Source organism: Hemicordylus capensis, chromosome 3 (assembly GCF_027244095.1).
Source record: "Hemicordylus capensis ecotype Gifberg chromosome 3, rHemCap1.1.pri, whole genome shotgun sequence".
In the NCBI taxonomy this organism is placed as follows: Eukaryota; Metazoa; Chordata; class Lepidosauria; order Squamata; family Cordylidae; genus Hemicordylus; species Hemicordylus capensis.
Window position 1 is genome coordinate 248,700,535 of NC_069659.1, and position 13,035 is coordinate 248,713,569.

The 13,035-nt window shown below is 43.7% G+C and overlaps 1 protein-coding gene across 1 annotated transcript in view; it reads left to right on the forward strand.

The window, feature by feature from the left end:
• The first annotated feature begins 477 nt into the window (after nt 1-477).
• LOC128351520 (endogenous retrovirus group 3 member 1 Env polyprotein-like) overlaps nt 478-13,035 on the forward strand; it is a 101,576-nt gene continuing 89,018 nt past the window's right edge. The window contains exon 1 of the mRNA XM_053311122.1: nt 478-669. The gene's annotated coding sequence lies outside the window, so the exon portion shown is untranslated. The remainder of the gene's footprint in view (nt 670-13,035) is intronic.

The window sequence follows — 13,035 nt, forward strand, 5'->3', positions numbered from 1 at the left end:
CAGACTATGGGAAGCACCTATATTGGGCAGCAGCGATATAGGAAGATGCTGAAAGGCATCATCTCATACTGCGTGGGAAATGGCAATGGTAAACCCCTCCTGTATTCTACCAAAGAAAAACCACAAGGCTCTGTGCACGCCAGGAATCAACACCGACTCGAGGACACACTTTATCTTTAGGTAAATGGGGGAAATTTTCTTATGGTTGCTTACAAATGTTGGGTTTACACTTTGTCTATGCTCTGCAGCTACTTTTCCTGAAACCACATTCCAAGCTTAGTTTCACCATTGTCATCCTACCCAGAGAGAACAGAGTATTTCTTTAAATGAAAAAGCCTTGGCTATTGTATTTCATAGGGCTCTCTGACTGGGGACACCAAGGCTGACTGACTGCAGCCAGAAATCCTTGGAGAGCAGGAATTTTCCAGGGTATTAGAGGTGGAAGCAGGAAGTACTTAGCAGGAAGTAGGGGCAAGATCTTTTGTTAGCTCTCTTATTCCTTTCTCTGTCCCCACACCCTTTTTCACTTCACTTCCTGGAGACACTGAAAGGAACCAGAAAAAAAGAGGAGGGTGCTGGTTAAGCACCTTCAGCGTCAAACCTCAGCATAACTTAAGGAACAAACTGCAAGCCTGAGGCAAAAGGCCGACTTCTTAACACATCTGGGAAGTATGTATGTAATTGTTTAGTGAAAGTTGTAGTTTTCATCCTAGCTATTACTTTTCTAATTGTGAAAATAGACTCATGAAAATCGTGAAAATAGAACTATTTTGCTTGTTTTTCGTTTTAGTATAAGCTACAAACATGAACTTAGTAAACTTAATTGCCTTAAGTTTATTAAATACATAATTCATATTCACAGAGATATTTGTGTTTTGGAAAATTCCAGAAAGGAATTGCAACTTTGCAAGACATTATTGTCATGGCCAGGCTGAGGCTATGAGTAAATATATATAGACTAGCATTTCCAGTTGAGGGTTCCTTTGGTTGGTGTTTTGAAGCGGAAGCTGTAGTTTGAGCTGTGGCATGCAAAAAACATTGTTCTTTTAGGAAACAACATTTAGAAAAAGGCAGAAGGCTGCAGTCCTGGTATTTATGCCAGGCCTGGCCAATCCAGAGACTTCCTACTTCCTGCCAATCACAGAAGCAAATGCTGCACATCTTGACTTCCTTCACCTGCTGAAGAGGATGCTGGGGTCTTGGCACAGCTGTTTGTAGTAGCTGTAGAAACGCACAGTGGGGAAACAGCTTGCCTAGGGAGCAAGAGGCTGTTAGTTCGAGTCCCCGCCGGTGGGCTTCCCAGACTGTGCCTAGTAAATACATATCTGTAATCACCTATATTGGGCAGCAGTGATATAGGAAGGTGCTGGAGGTAGATGCTCACTTCAGTGACAACGGCTAAGGCATAATCTCATTCTGCGCAGGAGGAAGGCAGTGGTAAACCTCTCCTGTATTTCTACCAAGAAAACCACATGGCTCTGTGGTCACCAGGAGTCGACACCGACTCGATGGCACAATCTTTCCTTTAAGCTTTATGCAAGGACAAGATAGTGGATTTGAATCAGGAATATTAACGGTTTAATGAGATAAGATCTTATTTACAGAGAGGCAAGGGCAGTCTGCCTTCAGTGCTCTTGCTGCTGGCTGTTTTTGTTAGCCCCGCCTCTACTTCAGGCCTGGAATAAAAGTAACTAAAGCACCATTCAAAAGCTGGCCTGAATCAGTCCATGGATTAACCCAAAACACCACAGTAGGTTACTAGGCTAGGTTCTAGCCTCACATACTGAGGTTCTCATTTGAACATGAGAGCTAAACTATCTTTTATATTGGAGTTTCAAACATAATTTTCTTCTCATTAAAACTGTCATGGGAGTCTTAGATATGAATAGAAGGCCTGGTAGAAGGAGCAACTCTATCTCCCCACGTCATTTTTCTGACTTGAATTGCATCCCCCCAATTGCTATTAATCACAAAGGGGGAAATTTACGATTTTGTGCCTGTAAGGTTTCTCCTCTGTGGCTAATGATAGCTTTGAGGGGGAAGCCATTTGGATTGGGGCCATGGCATGGGACTGAGGACTTGCGTAGGAGAATTTCCAAGCTGATTGTGACCATACTTAAACATACCCTAAGGGGGGAAAAACAAGCTGTTTATGAACCTCAAACAAGAAAAATAGGGCAACTTTTCCAGTGGATTAATTTCAAAGACATTTCATACCTCCAATCCACTGCCTGTCTGTTCCATTTGGTAAATGAAGGTTAACTTATTTGAGGCAGCTGCTCTGAAATCTTTATCTTGGCATATGGGCTAAATAAAATATTGTCAGAAATGAAAGGTTGATATAAATGTTGCTGGTGGGGGAAAGAGATTGACCTTGGTAAATGTGAAAAACTCAGCTGGCTTTAACAGTACTTTGGATTGTGTGTGACTTTGGCTCCTAGATAACCAGGATGCTTGATTCTACCAGTGAGAAATCAATGTGGGGAAAATACCCATGGCAGATTCACGTAATTATTGCCAAAGAAACTGACAAAATGCATATGACTGTAACACACAGTTCTGTATTTGCCTAACAGCAAGTAACTGTCAAAATTATTTTTCCTCACTTAGGCTGGGGGAAAATTAAAATCTGTTGGGGGGAAAAGAGAAAGTGCATGAAAATGAGAAATCTGTGAAGACATGTTCAATAGACTTCAGTATTTATATCTCATTATGTTAATTTAGATACATTTTAGCTTTGATCAAATGCTGATGATGCTATTTTTGTGATTAAGGGAGGAAAAGAAATAATATATCCTATATCTGAGGAATCTTCTCTCCAAATCATTGCACACTTTTCTAATACCAATTGCATTCAGTTTTCCAAAATAGAAGGCATGCTCTAGCCAATGCTAATTTTTTTTTGTTTTCAGTGGCCAAAGAAATCACTAGGACGGATAAGTACTTAAGATTGCCTGGATCATGCCCAACATAATTAAGCAGTAATAAAAACAAAAGCTTGCTGTTATTAAAAATGTGTAATCCTTGTGAAAATAGAACCCCATTACAAAATGTAAATTTATTATATGGCATTAGAAGGCAGTAGCACTTTGTCCTTACAAGCTGGACTGGCAAGGGGGTGCACCAAACGAGGTGCAGCTGCCCCTGGATACCAGCAGCTCCAGCTGCTTCTCTCTCTTCCGTCCTGCCCCACCTTAACATTAGCAAGAGCTGCGCTGCCTGCAGGCTGGCCATCTGTCAGAGCTGTGTGGGCTGGTCAATGATTAACCAGCCCACACAGCTCTACTGGACAAATGGTCAGCCTGAAGGAAGCAGGGCACTCAATAATGGAGTGGGTTGGGAAAGAGAGGAGAAACTGGAGCTGCTGGTAAGCAGAGACAGCTGCATCTCGTTTGATACCCCCCCCCCCCGGCTCATTCTAATGAGCTGTCCCTGTCAGAAGGTAGGAACAATCTGAGACTGAAGAAGCCATCCTTAAAAGAGGGGGCAACAAGACCTCTGTTCTTAGTCACCTAGTCGAGCAATGCAAGTTTCACAAATTGTCAGTTCAAAGCTGTAATCTGGAATGATCCTCACCTTTAGTGTGGTTTATGTGTGGGAAAGAAGCAAAGATTGTTGTAAGCCTTAAGCCCATCTTTCCTAGCTCATTCTCTACTAACTGTGCTTGCAATAAACTCAGACCAACTCTTGCAAAGCTGAACTAATTTTATGTATGTATATGCATGTAATGTCATGTCTTTGGGTGGTTTACAATAAAACAACACAGATTAAGACCATTTAAAATTTAAAAAGCAAAGAAATTCTATAGGTCTAATTAAAAACCTGGATGAATAAATGCATCTTAACAGCCTTTTTAAAAGTTGCCGGAGATGGGGGTGGGGTGGGGGGGCTCTTATATAAGCAGGGCGGGGAACTCTTATTTAAGCAGAGAGTGCATTCCAAAGCCTCAGGGTGGTGATGGAAAGAATTGTCCCTGAGCAGCCACCAGACGAACCGGTGGCAACTGCAGGCAGACCTCCCCAGAGGATCTCAATAGGTAGCGGCGCTCAAAACAAAGAAGGTGTTCTTTTAAATAATACTCTGTTTATATGGATTCTTGTCAGATGATGGAAATCTGAAGTAATTAAAGAAACTCTTAGCTAGTCAAAAACTTCTTTCAGTCAATCTAAACTTGCTTCCGTTTGAAATTAACCCCTTATCTTGATAAGCCAATAAAATGTTGGAACAAATTAAGGTTTAACCCTAGATAAAGGGCCATTTAACCAAACTTCACCAAACATTCTCCCTCGCATTATATTATTAGCATTGAAAACCAAATAATAAAACCTGATTTTTATTTTATATGTACCATAGTTGTCGTTTGAGAAGCCCATGATCAATGTTAGGTTCATAAATAACAGTGTATCAACTCTGAAAAATAAATTTGAGCACTATGGCTTTAATGGAAGAGTATGGAAATCTGAGAACAGCAGCACACAGCATATTTCTGATAAAATTTCAACTCTTTATTACTAACAACTCAATGGAAAAGTGAAAAACAAATCTGAGGACTTTCTGTGGTTGCTGTTTCATCTGAACCTAGGGATGCTCAGGCCCCTAAGTAGATCTTACAGCCAACCACTCACAGAGGCGTCTGTGAAACAGAAGCAGTTCTCCATGTGGCCTTCATTTTCTGAGGTCTCTTAAAGAAGCAGTAAATAGAAAGATTTAGACACATACTTAACTCTACCCTTGAAATCCAACTGCTTGACTTTCACGGGATCGTGTCCACAGTGTATTCTTATATGTGCTGGCTGACATGTTGCTCAAGGCATCACAGTAGGTTTTGAGCTGCCTGTGCTGCTGCAGGTATCTAAAGTAACACCCACTGTGTTGCAGTACTACATCCATTTTTTCCGATGGCTGTAGCATGTACTCAGAAGTACAGTTGTGCCATTTTAAGCCATAAGGGATGAACCCTCTTCTGCAACATGGCGGGCATCGCTTTTAGATGCCCACAGTGGTACAGGCAGCTTAAAACTAACCATGTTGCCTTGTGCAGCATGTTAGCCACTGCCTATATTGGTGCAAAATCTTTTGTCTGCTATGAAAAGTTAGATGCTATAAGCAGCAGACAATGCTAATAATTACAATATGGCAAAAGTGACTTTCCATAAATAATGTACAACTTTGGCACAATCCAGCCGAAGCTAAGAACCTCAGAGTCCCATTGGTGTGAAATAGGGATGTGCATGAACCATGTGCGTGCTGGCACCGCACACAGGTTCTTGGGGGTAGTGCCATTGAAGCAGGAAGCTGCATGTGGCAGCAGAGAGCAGGAAGAACCTGCTCTCTTCTGTTTGAAAGATCCCACTCTCCGCTCCCCTCCCCTCAGCACTGAACCAGTTTGGACCTTGTTTGAACTGGTTTGGCACCAAACCAATGAATGGACCTTTGTTTGTGCACATCCCTAGTGTGAAAACAAGAAAGTTAAATGTGCTCTTTTACATGGCTGCCTAAACAAATTTTTGTGGATAGACACTAAAAAGTGCAGTTCCCTGTAGGCCCTCTTTTTAATGAATTGTGATCAAATTGCTCTAACTGGAATCCCACCTCTGTGCTTTTAAAAAATAAACCATAGTGTTGTATGGGTCAGATTTGCTAACAGGAATCTAGAACCAATCACATTTAGATAAATCATTCATTGCACTATATTTATCCTTAAAAAAAAAAAAAGCAATTCCTGTATTTGACATGAAGAATCTCAGATTAAATCTCCCTACCGTGGAGGGCTGACTTTTCCCTTCATTTTTATTTTTAATGGATAGACTTCCTGTTGAATCTTTAGGGGTTTTTTTGGTGGGGTTGACAGAAAAGGAAAGTAAAGAACTGGCTACTTGACAGGATTTCAGTGCTTGGCAAACAAACAGCAGCCACACAGTCATTTTATTGCTCTCCATAAACAGGTCTGACTAGGAAAGTGTTACTCTGCCAGATGCACATGGTTTACCTACAGCTGGAACTATTTGTGTGAAAGGCAGTAAATGTAAGTCTTGAGGACATATTACTTCAGTGGATGATGCAGTGTTTCGATTGCTGGCATCGCAAGCAAGCATTGACCGGAGAAGAGCTTTGAAAAATGCCACAAGAGTTATAGAGAATAAAATGACTGGAGCCTTTTTCAGGAAGAAGTAGATGTTGTTCTTATTCAGGAGCAGAAACAAGAATTGCTAGAGAAACTATTGCTGCTCAAAAATAAATACAGATTTACCATACTAGACATGTTTGAAACACCCTGATTACAAATATTTAATGCTTTATGTGAGTACACCATCTAAAATGGGGCCGGAAGTCTTGCCTCAGCCCCATCACTCACCCCCTCGCAGGTGCCACTCACAGATACGTTGGTGTTCATATCTATGCATGCGGGTATTTCCGTTATCATGAGGCTGGCACACGCCAGCCTCTTAATCAAGGAAACACCTGTATTTATGGCCCAATGCTGATATATATGAATGACACCTGCGAGGGGGAGTGATGGGGCCAAGGCAGGGCTTCTAGACTCTACGGATGTACAGTGTTTTTAATGTAATTTCTGAAAGGGCTAGCATTAAGCCTGTTTGTGCACTCTCTGGCCTTGTTGAGACACAAAGTACTCAGCATTGATGGGGATGGGATGAGAGTGGCCTTCCCTTGAGACCTTGTAGTTTTTAGCTAAAGAGCCCAAAGTGATAAACATGCCAAAAAGTGATAAACACTTTTGCTTAATAACTAGAATCTCACTGCATAGAAATTCCAAAGGCTGACATCCAGACTAAATTACTCCAGAATAATCCAATTGAAATTAAGTAGACCTTTAGAATAACTCCTAATAGTACTATTGCGTAACTTAGTCTGGATGTCAGCCAATGAGTCTTGTTAACCTGAAAGATTAACACATTTATTGTATCATACATTTTTAGAGACTAGAGTCTATCAGATGCATGAAATGTTATCCTCAGGAGAAAGAGTCTCTCTCTCTCTCTCTCTCCCTCTCTCTCTCACTCACACACACATACACACATTGTAAACAGTGGAGTCAGGAAATGTGAGAGGCCTAGTCTGTCTGTGACAATTCTTTGTAAAGCTTGAGAGTATATTAAATTAGCATTTTGACAATTCACAACAGCAGTACTTAGTGATAACATTGCTAGGGAGATGCTGTTAAGTTGATTCCCTTTGACATGTGAGAAATCCATGTGTGTTGATTCAGACCAAAAAGATTAATATCAAAACTTGTCATACATTCTAATTCAGCTGTTTCATGCTGAAGTCTCCCTTTGAAGTTCCTTGGTTGAAGGATGGCAACTTTTAGGTCAGCAGCAGAGTGTCCTAGAAGATTAAAATGTCCAGGCACGGCTCCTGAATGTTGCCATTCCTCATGTCAGATTTGTGTCGATTTATTCTGCTGAGTAGAAACTATCCTATGGGCCACTTCACACATACACTTTAACTGCAGTTAAAGCTGCCAGAGGTTGCAACTGTAGTATGCCCAAATGTGCAAAACCACCATTAAGGGTCTAAAGTTAACTCCAGTTTGCCTCACAAAACTCCAATTAGAACCCGAAGTTTTCTCTAAGCTACGCTGCCGACAACTGCAGTTTTGCCCTCAGTGAGGTTTGCCCAAATGCAGACTTGGCCATAACTGTGGTTAAGAATCCATGTCCAAACCCCAATTATAGAGGGGGTGGTGCAGACCCACCTGAGGATGTAGCTGTTCCATGCATTCAGCATTTCTTGCTGTCAGCCACTTGGAGAATCCACCATGCCCCTCCTGTCAGCCATGGAGTAGCCAGGCTGATACGCCCCATCCTGGATTGGCCAGCCTATCAAGCCACACAGCCACTCGGGGGCAACTGTCTTGGATATCCACAAGCACAAACAGTCCAAATGGGAGCACAAGCAGGGCACCCAATCACAGTGCCAGGAGGGGAGGCCAAAAAGCAGACCCAAGCAGGGAAGCTGCAGCAGCCAAGCTCTATTTTTCACACAGAAAGGGTGAGGAAGGCCAGGCCCTTCCCCGGGTGGGGATATTTTCTCCCATAGTCTTCCTCATGAGAAGAACCATCTGCGGGGCATAAATGCAAAATGTATGAGATGGTACTCATGTTGTGCAAGCTGGTGTTCTCGTTGCATGCTGCAGCATTAGCACACAGACTGCTCTCTCCTGAGAGGGGCAGACTAAGGGAAGCAAGGGAGGATGCTCTATGCAGGAAAGTGCATTTGGGCAAGTGCGGGGGCATGCACTTGGTGTAGGGACATACACTTGGGCAAGTGCTGTCCTGGTCTCAGTGACTGCTGCCAAGTCACTGTCAAACCCTGTGCCCTGCCAACCCATCCACCAGTGTGGAGATGTGCACCCCAGCCAGGGGCATAACTATAATAGGGCAAGAGGAGACAGCTGTCTGGGGGCCCACTGCCTTGGAGGGCTCCCCCAGAGGCAAGTCACATGACTGACTCCCCCAGCCGCGCACCCACCCGGGCTTCCTTCAGTTGCATTCATCCTCCGAAACTGATGTGAGTGTTAAGACCTGGAACTACCAGAACAGCATGTCTTTCACTAGTACCATTAAATGAGATCATAGCCAATTGCGGCCTAGCAGTGACATTTTGCCCACAGTCTGGCCACAGAGCTGGCTGGGAGGCCGAGCATCAGGGAGGGGCTCCACTCTCCTTCAACTCCATTTAGGCTAATGGCAGTTTGCTTATGTCTGCGGTACAAATTGGAGTTAGGAATTTTAACTCCAGTCAGGGTTAACAGCAATAGTGTCTGAGTGGATGTGGCCTGTGTAGATAGAACACCTGTTGACAGATGATCGCATATATCACACTGGAGGATGAGCAAGTGAATGAACACCTGATGGCATGGCTGATGTTATTCGTCATCTACTAGTTTTGCCAGAAAGCAAATGAGGACAGAGGTAGCATCTGGCTTTGTTACACTGACACAGGGACCAAATCATGTAGAATATTGATGGTGTAATAGGTGTTTAAGACTGGGAGTTGTCTAAAAGAAAGAACTACCACCCATAACCTTTGTGAGAAAAATATAATTGTCCAGGATGGGCTGTAGGTTACTGATGAACTAGTTTGACCTGGGAGTGTAGGTGTCAACTGTCGTAATTAAAGAAAAGAGGAGCGGTTGTCATAATTAACATGCTGGATTACATACATGAGGTTGAAAGGCAGCCCTCCAAAACCACATTCTACAGACTGATATCTAGCCCCCAGAGGGAGCTGTACAACTAATGGAAGTATATAGAGTAAAAAGGACAACAAGATATCACAGAAATCCCATATAGAATAGTCCATAGAAATATAGATCCTCATCACTGTCCGCAGTGGTGACCCGATGACCCCCGTTTCACTAATCTTTTTCAAGTGGACAGATGTTATGTAGAAGTCCAAAAGATGTAATATTTCTGAGGATAATTCTTAGATGAATTGGAGAAATGCTCATAAGCTGCTATTCTTCCAGACACTTTAGACACAAACTATCTTCCTATAAAAACATACTATGACATAGTAAATGAATGACACATTCTACAACAATCAGTGTTGTTGCAAGACTGAAAACCTTTTAATCGAATTACTAACATCCATCACAAATACTTACAAAATCCAAATGTAACTGTATTGAAATCAGGGACATAGGGAGCTGGTTGGGGGACAAAGTGCTGTTGGTGGCTCCCCTTTAGATGTGTGTGTGTTTGTGCGTGGTAGCATACATACGTGTACAAACCACACCTTTTGTCTCCGATGTTGATGCAGGGGCCATGGCTACTACTGGGAAAGGTCTTTTGGGACTCTCTCCTGATCCACCCCCAGGCAGCTTTCCAGTGAAACACTGACTGGGAAGGAGAGGGACTGCATGTGGGAGGGGAGAAAGGGGTGCTCTGGGCGAGGGGCTGCCTTGGCAGCTGCCCCAGACTTTGGGGACTGTCTTCTTGCCTTGCTCCATCATCCCCGTGTCCTTGATTGAAATTACCTCATTATACTCCATGTAATTCAGTCAAACTTGCAACTCAGGGCTACTGCAACCAGTAACCTCTGAATAAAATGAGCCCTTTCTCATGAGCAGTGAGAAAGGGCTACCAGGTTTGCGAGGAGGAAGCCCTAAAGAGCTTACAGCAGGCAAGCATCCTGCCATCTGTGGGCGGGTGGATCCCCCACCCACATGAGCACCAGCTGCTGCCAGCAGCTCCGAGGGTCAAGGTGCCAAGATGTGCCTCCCCACCCCTGGAGCTCCAATAATGCACCGTGCGAGTGCATGGTGCATTATGGGTGGCTCCTTAGGCAGGTTTGCTACCGTGGTACCGCCGGGATCAGACCGCATTTGCAAAACCAGGCTGGGCTCCCTTAGCCCAGTTTTGCATGCGTGTGTGAATAGCCTCAATGTGTTCCATGATAGCTAGATGAACTACATGCTGCTCCAAACTATTCACTGAGACTATGGCGGTAAGGAGTAGGACTGAAGCAGCTGATCATTTTTACACCCCTATTTATAGTGTTAATTGAATCATCCAACACCTGTCCTCACATTTGGATTTTGGAAGTATTTATGGTATATGTTAGTAATCTGATTATAAGGTTTTGAGTCTTGCAACCATGTTGGTTGTTGTAGAATGTTGTTATAAAATTTACTATGCCATACTATGTTTTTATGGAAAGATGGTTTGTAGCTTATGAGCGCTGGTTATGGGAAGAATAGCACCTTATGAGTGCTTCTCCAATTTGTCTAAGGATTAACTTCTGGACTTCTATATAACATCTGTCCACTTGAAAAAGATTATTGAAAGGGAGCTCACTGGGTCACCATTGTGGACAGTAATGAGGATCTATATATTTTACATGATCCCCCTTCTTTTACATGATCCCCCACCGCACGTTAAGTTCATCTGAGGAGGTCTGTCTCCAGTTGCCACCAGTTCGTCTGGTGGCGACACAGAGGTGGGCCTTCTCTGTAGCTGCTCCTGGGCTATGGAATGCACTCCCAGCAGAAATTTGTAATTTGAGATCATTGCTTTAAGAGAGCCCTTAAAACATACTTATTTGGCCTGATCTTCCAGAGTTTTAAATGATTAATTGTTTTAAACTGTTTTAAACTGCTTGCCTGATTTTCAGGGCTTTTAGCTGTTTTATTGGTTTTATTGTGTTTTAATAGTTTGATTTTAATTGTTAATTTGTTTTAATTGTTTTTATCATGTTGTGAACCGCCCTGAGCCATTTTGGAAGGGCGGTATATAAATCTAATAAATAAATAAATAATATATTGCTATGAACTATTCTTTACAGGATTTATGTGATATCTTGTCACTTTACTCAATAGAACCAGGGGTCATCCCATGAAATTGATTGCAGGAATTCTAGGACCAACAAACGGAAGTACTTTTTCACACAATGCATAATTAACTTGTGGAATTCTCTGCCACGAGATTTGGTGACAGCCAACAACATGGATGGCTTTAAGAGGGGTTTGGATAACTTCATGGAGGAGAGGTCTATCATCGGCTACTAGTTGGAGGGCTGTAGGCCACCTCCAGCCTCAAAGGCAGGATGCCTCTGAGTTCCAGTTGCAGGGGAGTAACAGCAGGAGAGAGGGCATGCCCTCAACTCCTGCCTCTGGCTCCCAGCGGCATCTGGTGGGCCACTGTGTGAAGCAGGATGCTGGACTAGATGGGCCTTGGGCCTGATCAAGCAGGGCTGTTCTTATGTTGAGTCAAAGAGTTAAGGTCATGATAGTTAGGGGGGAAACTCTGTTGTGCCCCCCTTCCCTTGATGCCCTAAGCATGTGCTTGTTTTGCCTTATGGTTAATCCAGGGCTGTGTGTGAGCACTGTAAGATATTCCCCATCAGGGGATGGAGCCACTCTGGTAAGAGCTGAAGATTCCAAGTTCTCTCCCTGGCATCTCCAAGACAGGGCTGAGAGAAATTCCTTCCTGCAACCTTGGAGAAGCCACTGTCAGTCTGTGTAGACAATACTGAGCTAGATGGACCTATGGTCTGACTCAGTATATGGCAGCTTCCTATATACACAGAATATCTCAGGAGCCATCATTAGCTTCATGTCATGCTGGAAAAGCAGAAGTGGCTGGTGCAGAAGTAGAGATTAGCTGAGGATCTTACTCTCCTGTGTTTGGTAAGATTTTATGTATCAGTAGCATATGACCCGAGTGGGACCCGAGTGTGTTTCACATAATGCTTTTAGCTTGCATCTCCTCTGGAATGGAGGGTGTGCATTCACATATCAGCCAGATTTACCACAAAGTACCTGCAAACTATCGGGGAGCACTTCACACACGATTCGGGTTTTTCATTGTGTGTTAGTCCGATTTATATCCAGAGTAAAAAAAAAAAAAGAATCCACTTTTTGCATTGGTTTTTGGGGGGCAACTTTGGACTTGCAGTAAAGCCTCACAGTAAATTCCCAGTAAAGCCTGCTGTGTGAAAATCACCCTGGAGAGGGACAAGCCCCTGGATTCCTCTGTGTGAGATGCAGAAGAAACTTCCTTCACTGATAAGTGTCATGAGCCACACCATCAATAAAGAGTCATACATAGTCCAACCAGGAAGAGACTGAGCTAGCACCAGACTTGGCTCCTGGCCTCGAAGAGGTGGGGCTTACACCAGCCCCAACCCCAGGCCCCAATGATGTTCCATAGCCTGTGGGAGAGGTTAACTCTGAAGAAGCAGGACCAGAACCAAGGTCCTGGCCCCAGATTGGAGCCAGAGGGAGCCCCAGAGACTGGAAACTTTGTGATGGTGCCTGAGGAGCCTGGATCTCTTGAGATGACAACCTCAGAGCCTGAGCCCCCAGGGGAGCCAGCCCCCTCTCCTCCATCAGCCCCTCCAATCTCAGTGCATCAGCACCAGCACCAGACAAGGCAGGAGCAACTACAGACGTGGAGGAGTGCCAAGCTTCAAACCAGGAAGCTATCCTTTTAAGCAGGTTACTCTCTCAGCAGGGAGTCAGAGCCTTGAAGGGGAAAACTGGGCTCGGGGGTATTTGAGGGCTCA